The sequence below is a fragment of the Octopus bimaculoides genome, chromosome 6, assembly GCF_046866305.1.
Source record: "Octopus bimaculoides isolate indiv1 chromosome 6, ASM4686630v1, whole genome shotgun sequence".
In the NCBI taxonomy this organism is placed as follows: domain Eukaryota; kingdom Metazoa; phylum Mollusca; class Cephalopoda; order Octopoda; family Octopodidae; genus Octopus; species Octopus bimaculoides.
Window position 1 is genome coordinate 96,513,412 of NC_142933.1, and position 9,135 is coordinate 96,522,546.

The 9,135-nt window shown below is 36.6% G+C and overlaps 1 long non-coding RNA gene across 1 annotated transcript in view; it reads right to left on the bottom strand.

Moving 5' to 3' along the window:
* Positions 1–207: 207 nt before the first annotated feature.
* The window catches only part of LOC149135311 (uncharacterized), a 10,063-nt gene continuing 1,135 nt past the window's right edge, over positions 208–9,135 (bottom strand). Inside the window, exons 3-4 of the long non-coding RNA XR_016242362.1 lie at positions 7,431–7,626; positions 208–583 (exon numbers count right to left, since the gene is read on the bottom strand). This is a non-coding gene — a long non-coding RNA (uncharacterized LOC149135311). The remainder of the gene's footprint in view (positions 584–7,430; positions 7,627–9,135) is intronic.

Genomic DNA, 9,135 nt, shown 5'->3' on the forward strand with positions numbered 1-9,135 from the left:
ATATATATATGCATATGTATATATTCATATATCTGTGTGTGTGTATACGCGTGGGTGTGTGTGTATACGCGTGTGACAGTAATCAAATTTTAGCAAAACAAAAAAATGCACTTACGAAACAAAATAACGCTTAAATGTCGTCTGTTTATCAATGATAACAGACGATCAAAGTATGTAAATGAAAATAAAATAGACAAACTTTATAAATGTCGAATTTTTATTTTATTACACATGAACGTTTTGGAAAAAAAATATTTCGTTTTAGCTTCATAAGATACAAAACCCAAGTTCGTATCATAAAAATTACTTAATTGATGCTAACTGACCTTTAATGTCCGAGATTTCATATCTTATCTTTATAAAACACGTTTCAGCCTAAATTTACAAATATTATTGTTTTATCATTTATTAATGTGGCAATTGGCTTGTTCTGGTGTCATACATTGTTGTCTGTTAAAGCTAAAATGAAGCCCCTCCTGGCATGGCATGGAAGGGTAAGCCATATGTTCGTAGCAAGGAACAAAACGTTGACAGTCTTTTGGATCTTGATTCATACCAGTTCCTCTTCTGCATACGGAATCACCTAGAAAATAGATTAGTATTTGTAGAAAAAGTGTTAGATATTTACGTATAGTAAGACTGATAGTATAAGCTACAATACGATACGAAATAAGACGACTGGACGTAGCAGTTTTGGACATTGACGTTTTTGGCAGAGCTGATTGGACATTTAGCTTGTTTTGGCGACAGCAATTTTTTGCACTTGAGACAAACATACAAACGCTTACACACACCCTCAGGCACAAGAGAGAGCAAGCACGTACACACAGTCATATGCATACAGATAGAAAGAGTGTGAGAGAGGAAGAGGGAAACAAAAGTTATAATTTACTAAAGTACTTTCCATTTCTCGATACAGATAAAGAGAAATATACTCATATAAACAGTGTGGGAAGGAAGAAAAGAACCATTAAAACGCCTGATGTCAAATAAATTAGAATCGAATAAGAGATGCCAAAACGACCGTGACAAAACGTTTCATACCCATGAAAATAACATACATACGTACATACATAGATACATACATACATACATACATACATATGTATGTAGGTTAAAGTAGTGAGGAAAGGTAACCAATTAGACAAGGCAGGACAAAGACATTTAATTTCATTTAATTCAATCTAAATTTTGAAACATAACGAATGATAAGGATAGTTTAAAATAGTCTCCGACAGTTGTTTCTGGAGCATCTCAGCTATTGGAGCATCGGATCGAGCGAAGGGTATTCCGTCATCAGAGAGACATAGGTTAGATAATAGAAGAATGATCCTCATCAATAATATTTGTTGCGGTTCATTATGTGTGTGTATATACATATATATCTTTTGAAGAGCGTAGGCACGAAACGTAAAATACTTTCTCACTTACAGAGCGTTAAACTAATACATCTGTTTGTTGTTTACACACCCGTCTTCGTCTTTTGTTTTGTTTGCTTTCCTTTTGTAAATTTCCAACGATATATATATATATATATATATATATATATATATATATATATGCGTGTGGGAACCGTGATGGTTCTAAGGTGTAGGTACAGGTAGTGGTCAAACTCTGCATAAGGAATAGACAACACCATGTATGCATGTAATTATATATATATATATATATATATATATATATATATATGTATGTATGTATATGTATGTATTTGTGTATTATGTGCGTGTGCATGTGTATTTTTCTCTGTGCGTATGTGTGTGTGTGTGTGTATGCGCATGTATGTATCTGTTATTACTTCAGTGGAATTTTATTTTACTGGACATGCGTTGCTTCCTGTCACTTTTAATGCACACAAAAATAAGTTTTCATCATCATCTCTCTCTCTCTCCCATGTTTTAAATTCAGTGAATTCTTATTTCTTTACGGCCCACAAGGGGCTAAACATAGAGGGGACAAACAAGGACAGACAAAGGGATTAAGCCGATTACATCGACCCCAGTACGCAACTGGTACTTAATTTATCGACTCCGAAAGGATGAAAGGCAAAGTCGACCTCAGCGGAATTTGAACTCAGAACGTAACGGCAGACGAAATATCGCTATGCATTTCGCCCGGCGTGCTAACGTTTCTGCCAGCTCGCCGCCTTGAAATTCATTGAATTCTGACAATCAAATTTGTCATTTATCCATCCAATGACGATAAATAAGTACCAGGTGTATACTTGAATCAATTCAATACACTATGCGTTGTACATGCATCTAAATAAAATCTTTATCTAGTAATCGCCGAAATATATGTTCGCTGTTGATTAGTTGAGTCTCTAATGGCGCTTTACATTTATAAAATGGACATGTAAACAAGAGAGAATGAGTTTGTATATGTCTGTGTGTATGTTTGTGTGTATGTATGAAAAAGAAAAAAGTGAAAGTGAGAGACAATGTGTGTGTGTGTGTGTGTGTGTGTGTGTGTGTGTGTGTGTGTGTGTGTGTGTGTGTGTGTGTGTGTGTGTGTGTGTGTGTGTGTGTTAGGCAGTCAATTTGAGCTATGGTAATTTACATGAATGCCATCATACTTCGCAAAGAAAAACATTTGAACACAAACACAAAGTAGGGTGGACAAGACGACGGATAAGTAGGGTGGACAAGACGATGAAAAAAAAATAACAGTTTTAACCCTAGAAGGTTCAGGCCTTGAAAAGGAATGACTGGGGATCGAGGTTAGAACAATAAAAGGATGAGACATTGTAGAGGTGACAAGAGTAAGAGAGACGAATATGTCGGGCAAACTTCAGTCGAGATTGTGTACAAATTTTTTTTAAAAGCTAAAATAAGACTTACGGACTTTTCCGGCGTAGATCTCATGGTTGCAGTCGTCGTAGGTACTTTTCCGATACACACAGACTTGAAAAGCCTGTGAAAATACACTCTTGTTGCCACAGGAAAGCTTTGCATAGCGAGAAACAGGTCCTTTGCAGTTGAAAAAATCGCTGCAGTTGTTAGGTGACCGTACAAACTGTGATCCAGTACTACCAGAAATGGTTTTACATAGCTGGCTTATATCCAGGCCATGGGTTACCACAGCGAGTAAGACTAGGGCTAATAATCGATACATTTGTTAGAGTTTTGCTTTGTTTTCTTAAAAGATAGCTTTTCGAAACAGCACTTCAAAAATGTTTAATAATGAGTGTATCTGACTAGCTGTGTGTTTGTAAATGAGACCGTTTCCGTATGGAGAACGTTTCTGTATAAAGTTAAGAGTGCGTATGTGTTTGGGTTTGTATGTGTGTGGTTGTATGCGTTTGTAAATGCCCTGAAAATTTCTAGCTTCACTGATTGCGATGTTTTTTCAGGTTACGTCTTGTATACCACAATATCGCAATGATTTCAAGCATGCGCCTTTTTAATGCAAAACTTAGTAACCAGTTTTATCGTAACTTTTTACGGAATTACACTTATCAACAATAATAACTGCTTTCACTTTATGACGTTATGGCTGGTGGAAGAAACATAAGAATATTATTTAATCCAAGAAGTTAAATTTTATTCATAAAATCCTCTCTACCGTACAGGGCTACGTAAGACTTATTGGCTGATGTAGGCTCCAGAATAATAGATTTTTCAATAAGAACAATTGAATAATTGTACTTTCAGTTAATTGTCTGAATTTATATACCTGTTTCCACACCCTTAAAACTAATCCACTTCACCGACCTTTCCTATAAATTCTAAACTCTGGTCGTTTCTTGATATTTTTCTAAATCAAACATGATGTTTATTTGAAGGGTATTCAACACGTTCTGCTTACAGAGGGAACGACGCCTCAGCATATAGGTTTTGTTGTTGCTATTGTTGTTATTGTTACTGCTGCTACTACTACTACTACTGCTGCTGCTGCTGCTGCTGCTGCTGCTGCTGCTGCTGCTGCTACTACTACTACTACTACTAATGATGATGATGATGATGATTATTATTATCATTATTATTATTTCTGTTACTTGGCATTTCATCGTGTATGGGCGTCAAATTTCAACTTTGTTAATTAAATATAGTCTAGCCACAACTTTTTGATGTAATTCATTTTGTTTTATTGTAGACAGGTGTATGTGTGTATGTAGAAAGAGAGAGAGAGCGAGAAGAGAGAAAGAGCGAGAAGAGAGAAAGAGCGAGAAGAGAGAAAGAGCGAGAAGAGAGAAAGAGCGAGAAGAGAGAAAGAGCGAGAAGAGAGAGAGATTGGTCTTATATGTGTAAGTGTATGTACTGAGAGAGGATGTGTATTTGTGTGTGTGTAAATAAACATATATTTGCCTAAAATAATTACACGTGTATACATGTGAGTGTGTGCGTGTGTAGATACTTATATACTTACATTCACACATTCATATATATATATGTGTGTGTGTGTGTGTGTGTGTGTGTGTGTGTGTGTGTGTGTGTGTGTGTGTGTGTGTGTGTATACATATATATATAATCATATAAATAATATATAAATATATGCATATATCCATACATATATGTACATACCTACATCTATATGTATACATACATGCATATATGGGTACAGGACTTCAAAAAACGTTAAGCACAATGAGAAACGAAAACAGAAAAACGAAAACAGAAAACGAACTTCTTGTTAACACTTTCACCCTCCGTAAAAAATTCCAAATTTTATTTAATTTGCTTTGCGGGAAAGATTGTTCCAACGAAGTCGCGTATTGTCATTGCCTTCGAAACGCGGAGTAGATGGAACAGGGACAACTGACAAAGGGATATTCTCCTTATGTTGCATGTCTCGTTTCTCTGTTTGCTGTTTTTCGTTGTTCGAAAAAAGCTCGTTTTCTGTTTTCGTTTTTCATTGTGTTTAACGTTTTTTTGAAGTCCTGTACCCATATATGCATGTATGTATACATATAGATATAGGTATGTACATATATGTATGGATATATGCATATATTTATATATTATTTGTATTATTATATGATCGAACGCCACGCATCCTTTTCCAAGTAAGTTTTATCTATCTATTTATCTCTCTCTCTCTCTCTCTCTATATATATATATATATATATATATATATATATATATATATATATATATATATATACAAGGGGGAGTCACAAAGTAATGCCATTTTATTTAGGACAGGTATAATTACCAACACAGGAACATGTATCATACACCAAAATGAAGCTGGTCCTCTGTGGATCACATCCCTACTTCTCAAAATAGCCACCGTTTCTCTCAACAGCAATGTTCCACCTTCGAATGAGAGCATGTATCCCTGCCACGTAAAATTCTGTTGACTGTTCTTTGAGCCACTTCTTCACTACAGTTTTCCCTTCCTCGTCATTGGACTATCATCTCTTCGGTTCCATGAAAGAGGGTTTGAGAGGCAAACATTATTCCAGTGACGGGTAAGTGAAAACAGTAGTGAAGAAGTGGCTCAAAGAACAGTCAACAAGATTTTACGGGGCAGGGATACATGCGCTCATTCGAAGATGGAACATTGCTATTGAGAGAACCGGTGACTATGTTGAGGAGTAGGCATGTGATCCACAGAGGACCAGCTTCATTTTGATGTATGATACATGTTTCCTGTGTTGGTAATTATACCTGTCCTAAACTAAATGGCATTACTTTTTGACTCACCCTCGTAAATGTATATATACACGCACCTGTATACATTCATGCAAATATATATATATACGTACATATATGACTGTATGAATAAAATGTACATTCACATGTGCGCATCAATGCGTGTGTGAATTATTGCGTGTTTCCTGGTACTGTGTTTTGCATACAAACACAATTATACTTTCTTTTGCCTATACCACCCACACGACTTTAAAGACACGCATATATAAACATGAGTATGCTTTTTTGGTCATCTCAGCATATATTTTGATCTCGAACTTCTCAGTTCATCTGTCTAGGGAAAAATAAGACGGAGAAATTTTTGTCTTCGGAATGATTTATTTGCGATAGACTAGTGTCCTATCCAGAGATTAGTTCACTTCTCATACGCTTCATACGTCTAAATATGACAATAAATACCGGCCTTACAAAATCTTTCATCGATAAAAATATTTGTATTATATATCTTGTATTCTGTTATTCGAACTTGACCTAAATCTAATAAAGCATCTGGCAATTTATTTTATCCAGCCCAGTTAATTATTTACCCTATACCGGTAATTTCCCTGGAAGTTTTGCCAAAACATAAACGTCTGAAATTCATCCATAATTTCTGATCCGGAAATCCTTCAGAATAAAATACTTTACGACTGGTCTTTGTTGACTCCCATCTTATCTTCTAGAATGCTGTCACTCATGCCCGCCATTAAGTTTCTATGGAATGCATGTCTGCCTGGTTAAGTAATTTGTTTCACAAACACTTGGATTTGTGTTCCAGCCTAATGCATGTGACCTTGCGTAAGGAGTCTTTTAACATAGACACACGTCGGTCAAAGACTTTTGAGTACAGTTGAGTAAATGGAAACTGCGTTGAAGCCTGTAGGATTAATTGTATATGTTCATGAGGGTTATCACCACCAAGATCTTGGGGTAAATTTAATGCAAGAATTCAAGCCCGGTTTAGGTCTGTGGATTTCCTCCTCCCGCCAATCTCAAAGTCCCTGGAAAATGATCAAGGTTACTTCCCTTGCACACTTGATTAAGTCACAAAAATTATCATTATCATTATGAGAAAAGAAAAGAGGCTGAGGGATAGGAAGAGGGGGAGGAAGGAAAGGAAGAAGTGGATATATATATGAATATATATGTGTGTGTGTGTGCGTGTGTGTGTGTGTGTGTGTGTGTGTGTGTGAGGCGCAATGGCGCAGTGGTTAGGGCAGCGGCCTCGTGGTCATAGGATCGCGGTTTCAATTCCCATATCGGGCGTTGTGAGTGTTTATTGAGCGAAGACGGCTATAGCTCTACGAGGTTCCGGCAGGAGGTGGTGGTAAACCCTACTGTATTCTTTCACCACAACTTTCTCTCACTCTTTCTTCCTGTTTCTGTTGTACCTGTATTTCAAAGAGTCAGACTCGTCACGCTGAATCTCCCCGAGAACTACGTTAAGGGTATACATGTCTGTGGAGTGCTCATCCACTTGCACGTTAATTTCACGAGCAGGCCGTTCCATTGATCGGATCAACTGGAACCCTCATTGTCATAACCGAGAAGTGCCACGATATATATATATATATATATATAGTAAATGCCCCCCCCCAAAAAAAAAACGAAGAACAAACACTGCAAGAAAAGAACAAAAACGCGAGTACGTGGTACTTGTAAAGTATTAGCAGACGCTCAGGGAAGAAACGAAACTGTGTGTGTGTGTGTAAGAGAGAGAGAGAGAGGAGGAAGGTACTAATGCCAAAAAGGAGGTGCAAAAGTGTATTCAAGTAAAAAGAAGTGTTTACTCACCACCCCTACTACTACCCGTGCAATAGTGGGCACCCAGCAATGGCTGCACTCATACATCGCTGCTGCCTAAAGCTGAAGTGAAGTCCTCGTTGACAAGCCAAGGACGGATAGGATGTCCCGTTGTAGCAGGGTATGAAACGGTTACAGTATTTCGGGTCGATATTCATTCCGGTAGATTTCAAACAAAGAGGATCGTCTATTAAAATATATGTAAATATATATGATTCATAATACAAAGATACGTATACTCAGATATACACACACAAACACAAATACAGATTTACTTACTTGTGGCGTCACCATGGAAACTTTCGATGGCACTGAAGTTTGGGAGTTGGGTTGTCTGTACATTTTATAGATTTTTAAAAAAGAACAAATTCTCTCAAAATAGGGTTGTATAGAGATGATGGGTTGTTAATTTCCTACCACGGCCACATTATGGACAAATCATTTAGGAAATATTTGATAATCAAAATTAAGGAATTTGGTTTTAATAAAGGAACAAGAACCACAAACAAAGCAGAACTAGGAAAACAAGCATTACTTGATTTTGTGCCTCTCTCTTCGATATGAGTATACCATCTAATATATATGGGTATATATGTATATATATGTGTGTGTGTAAATATATATATACAGGGTGTCCATAATTTCTTAAAGTATGTGTTAATCTTCATGTACTCAAACTGTGTGGACACCCTGTATATATATATGTATATATATATTCATATATGTATATATATATTCATATATGTATATATATGTATGTATATATATAAGAATACAAAAAATTGGACAAGAACGCAAAAAGTGACAACAAAACATAGAGACAGTTATACTCGAGACTGCTCCAACCTGGCCAGCTCCAAGGAAAATCCAAGCTAAGAGCTCTAGATTCCTTGGAAGAAAGCAGCGAATGTATACGAAAACAAGGACGGAAAAAAACGAGAAATGGTACAGAAATACAAATGCAAACAACAGGACATTAACAACAAGTGTCTTTCGACTAAGGACGAATTAAATTAAGCTGGCGTGTGTGGAAGTGAAGCCTTACAGCAGGAGCATAAGGGCTGTCAGGCATGGGGTAAAATATAGATGATGCACGGATGGTAGTTGAACCAAGAAAGAAAGGTCAGGCTTGGCCGAACACCGGTCACGTGGAAGGAAGGAGAGGAGAAAGGTAGAGACAGAGGGATAGAAGAATTAGGGAGGGATGAAAAAAAAGAACAGGGACAGAGTGAAGTGAAAGAGGAGGGAAGACGAGAATGAAAGGAAGGCCAGGAAATGTGACAGAAGGTTTGTGTCGATGTATGATGTTCACTCGTTCATGCATGCACAGTTTGCTAGCATGGTCGAATTTACTACTGGAATATCGTATTGAAGAAGGAAATTGAGTATTTATCACTCATAATCCAGAAACGCGTCTACGATTAACTTCGGAATGGTTAGTTTTCATTGTTTTTTTCTTCTTGTTTTTGCCTTTGTGAGTTACAAGTAATGCTATCTGTTGGAATCTCAGCTTTTTTAGCTGCTATTTCTGAACTTCGGTATGTGGTGAAGCAAATATTTGCTGATCCCTTAATTATGTTTATAAATGTATATGAACTTTTAAATAAGTTCTCCATCGATAATGGTGCTTACATACAGAAGGGCTTGGTAAAAATTATTAATTGTTGATTTATTAATAAATTAATAAACTGATAAA